Source organism: Phyllobates terribilis, unplaced genomic scaffold, assembly GCF_046119375.1.
Source record: "Phyllobates terribilis strain yellow unplaced genomic scaffold, ASM4611937v1 Scaffold_9__5_contigs__length_417890890, whole genome shotgun sequence".
NCBI classification, from domain to species: domain Eukaryota; kingdom Metazoa; phylum Chordata; class Amphibia; order Anura; family Dendrobatidae; genus Phyllobates; species Phyllobates terribilis.
The window spans coordinates 248,500,085-248,504,514 of NW_027362769.1; the positions used below are offsets into that span (position 1 = coordinate 248,500,085).

At 41.0% G+C, this 4,430-nt stretch overlaps 1 pseudogene; it reads left to right on the forward strand.

Moving 5' to 3' along the window:
* Positions 1-1,441: 1,441 nt before the first annotated feature.
* LOC141161337 (dead end protein homolog 1-like) lies at positions 1,442-3,450 on the forward strand (annotated as a pseudogene).
* The last annotated feature ends 980 nt before the right edge of the window (positions 3,451-4,430 follow it).

Here is a 4,430-nt window from a genome sequence, read left to right on the forward strand (position 1 = left end):
TCACAATTAAAGAGGATGCATTGCAGGCAGAGCAAGGAATTATACAGGGTGATGCTACACAGCTCATCTCAATGCAGATTGGGTGATAATGAGGAGGAGGAGGATGAGGAAGAGAACATGGACAATCATCCTCTTGCTGAGGACAGGGAAGTCTTGGCTTTTGGCATTGTGGTACACATGGCTGGATTTATGTTCCGCTGCCTTTACTGTGACCCTCATGTTGTATGCATTTTGGACAACAGTAATTATTGGTTGATCACACTTAATAATATTAATTTTTATTTATATAGTGCTAACATATTCTGCAGCACTTTATAATTAAGTATGGATATGTACATACAGACAATACAAACAATACAATGTATCACATTTCAACAGTTACAGGAGGATTGAGGGTCCTGCTCGCAAGCTTACAATCGATATGGAAATAGCGGGACACAATAGGTAGAACATGGTCATTAGCCAGTATCTTTCTAAGTCCAGTAACCGTGTGCAATTGCGTGGATGGAGGATGTGGAGACAGATGAATAGGCAGGAGCAGATTAAGATTAACACTTAGGAGAGAACAGGGAAGAGTTAGATTAGTGAGTTGAGGTGATAGGTTTGTCTAAACAGATGTGTTTTTAAAGCAAGTTTAAAAACATGGGGGCTAGATATAAGTCGCATCGTTTGGGGTAGTGATTTACAGAAAACTGGCATGGCATGAGAGAAGTCTTGGAGACGGAGCTGTGAAGTTCGGATTAAAGAGGATTTTAGTCTTAGATCAGTTGCAGAACGGAGGGCATGGGAGGTGTGATAGACAGAAATGAGGGATGAGATATAGGGCGATGCAGAACTGTGGAGAACTTTGTGGGTGAGAGAGATGAGTTTGTATTGTATTCTGTAGTGAATGGGTAACCAGTGCAATGACTGGCACAGGGTAGAGGCATGGGTGAAGCGGCTTGATAGAAATACGACCCTGGCTGCTGCATTTAGAATGGATTGAAGGAGAGTTTGTTTACAGGGAGACCGATTAGAAGAGAGTTGCAGTAGTCCAGACGAGAGTGAATAAGAACAACAATAAGAGTTTTTGCAGTATCAAAGGTGAGAAAAGGTTGGATTCTGGAGATGTTTTTAAGGTGCAGATGACATGAGCGAGTGAGTGACTGTACATGGGGAATAAAGGAAAGTTGTTTGTCAAATAATACTCCAAGACAGCAGATGTGCTGCTTGGGAGTTGTGGTGGCACCACCTAAGAAAATTGCAGTCAGAAATAGGTAGGTTAGTTAAAGTCTGATGTAGGTAGGTTAGTAGAGACAGAGGTAGGTAGTAGAGGTAGATTAGTAGATGTGGAAGAGGAAGGGGAATGCTGTCAAAATTCTGGGACAGTTTTCTCAGACCCTCCCAGCACCCAGACTCTGATACACGGGATACTCTGACAAGGAGGAAAAAGTTTTGGAAGATGCCGAAGGACTACTTTGGTGACCGTACCAGCATCCACCATGACTCCTCTGTGTTTCAACTGTTGAGTATCCAAGCTGGGCACGTGGCATGAACTGTCTCTCTACTCCTTGGAGGTCCTGGCACCTAGCGTTTTGTCAGAGATGGTTTTAAGTGCTGCCGGGGGCATTATAACTGATATAATTCATAGGTGCTGACAGGCTGACTTATCAAAATGAACAAGGGCTGGATTGGGCCAGACTTCTCAACACCACCAGATAATGGCAGCAAAACATAAACACAAATCCAGTGTTTATTATTTTGGGGGTCTATTCCCATGCACCCCTTTACACCTAGACATGGGTATACGCTTCAGGATTTCTTCTATTTTATGTCACCCTCATCCTTCTCCTCTTCCTCATCCTCCACCACCATATCACCCCTCCACCACCATAGCACCAGGGAGACCATCATGTAACACCCACATAATTTTTTAAAGGGTGTTTATGATGCGCGTCAGAACTATTTTTAGAGGTCTACGTCTAACTTCATACCCCTCAGAGGTCAATGTTTTTCTTCCCATGCACTTGGCCATGCACTTTGCACTGGCCATTACCAGTCTAGGAGACTCACTCTTTAATTCTAGAAAATACATTTTTAACTGTAGCCCTCCACTACTGTGATGAAACAATTTATAATCTTAATCAGCCAGACGATTAGATTTGTTAAGCCAAGAGAAATACACTATTGTGTTTGTGTTGACTTGTGAATGTATGTGTTATTCTGTGGTGGATCAAAAAGGTCAGACCAGTATTGGTATAACCCTAATTGTTGTCTTCTCTTGGTTCTGAAACAATGATATTTGCTACTATGCTAATTGCATATTATGCAAAAACCAGCTAGATGGTTATTCACAAAAGCCCCCTGCTATACCAACTATATAAATTGATTAAAGGCTCAAACAATGAGACCTAAGCCGTGTGGAATAATACCCTCCCTAATCCTTGACCTGTGGATGTGTACTTCAATGGACCATTGAACTATTTAAGGAACATATGAACTTGAAATATGAAGCTGGGCACATCAAGTGGATGAGGAGCTTTAATTTATCACCTGTGCAAGAGAACGGAAAAAGAAATGTGGCGGCTCCCCTCCAGGTCAAGTTGAGAAGCTCTTCCACATGGTTCTGAAATTTTTATTGGCAATATTCCTCAGGAGATGTATGACGATGCATTGATACCCCTCTTTCAGTCTGTGGGAAAGCTGTATGAGTTTCGCTTAATGATGACCTTCAGTGGCCTAAACTGTGGCTTTGGTTATACACATTATTTCTCAAAATGCATTGCAGATCAGGCCATTGCCTAACACTGTAGTCATGAATTTCAATGTGTAAAGAAAGATCTTTGTGTGTCGAAGCACCAAGAAGAGTGAGCTGATGTTGGACAGGCTGCCATTACTTTGGAGCAAGCTGCATTAGAGGACTTCCTGGGAAAAATGACAGCCGAAGTAGATACGGTTTCCCTCTATGCCACTCCTTTCACCGACCTAAAGAATATGGCTGTGGTGAAATACAACTCTCACCGAGGAGTAGTCCTCACTAAGAAAAGTCTGTGTGAGGGTTCTCGGACACTATATATCTGCTTTTTTACTGTGGACTGGCTCCAGCAATTTATGAGACCTAACATGCAATCTGGCACCTTGGCAAAGCCCAATTTTGTTCTAACTCTGATGTTTAAGAAACAGGTCAAGGTGGAAAAACTTGCACCTACTTCCAATAAGTGTCTTCAGCTCCTTTGTGAGAAACTAATGTTTGGGCAGCCAGTCTACCAAATAAAATTCCTGAGATATGGAAATTGTGGATGTCTTCGCTTCTGGTACTGGGTGCTAATACCAAACCATGGCGTGCCATACTTCACTGGATATTCCTGGATGGTTGGAGACAAGCTCATTCCCACAGAAAAGTACAAGCAAGCTAAGAAGATGGTGGTCTCTATCATCATGAAGGAGTTTGCTCATTGTCTAGGAGACTGACCACTGCTTCTGTCTACTTTGTGAACATTGTGTTGGAGATTGCAAGAATTAAGTGGGTTACATTGGCGAATCGGACTTTTATATTAAAGATCCTGCTGTGTTTTTATAGGTTTTTTTTTTTTACGTCTCTTCAAATGTTTAAGACATACCACAGAAGAGTCCGCATAATCACGCAGCTAATACACCACCACAATGGGGAGACTCATGGACAATTAACAAGAGGGCATCGCAAAAACAACTGAAAAAAATCACCGAGGAAAAAATAGCGACATATAGCCCATAAACATTACTAAGATGTAAAAAAATATATAAATCTTTATTGAATATATCTTAGTTAAAAGTCAATGGATCAGTGGATGTACACCACCCAGCCGTTGGTACGCTCCTGGCTTCCTGCACCCAAGGGAGCTATATACTTTATCTGCATACAGAATCATGACTTACAAACTACCCTAGATGGATGGAAATATTAGAGCAGTGTTATGGATTGGAGCATATTTATTTAATCATCGATAATATTATCGGGCCATAAGTGCTGGCTGTGTGATATGTCCGTTCTCTTTTCTGTACATGGTCATTGGTGTTTAATACTCCTTATGTAATCTAATTGACTTTTAACTAAGATATATTCAATAAAGATTTATATATCTTTTTACATCTTAGTAATGTTTATGGGCTTTATGTCGCTATTTTTTCCTCGGTCATTTGACTCTTCAAATGTGTATTGGAGTGCGTTCTAATTTTTGGCAGCCCTTGAAATTGCTGCATACGCAATAACATTATAGGAGACCCACTCCTTAATAATGGGAAAGACAATTCAAATAGATTCTATTTTCTAGAATAATACCTGCCTTATCTGAAATTCGTTTATGGGTGAGCTATCGCAGTATGATTGGCGTATTACACCGATCCAGCCAGTTATTATTGCCTTATACTGCGTGCTGCTGGTGCTGCAGAAAAAAAATGCAATTCTATTCCCT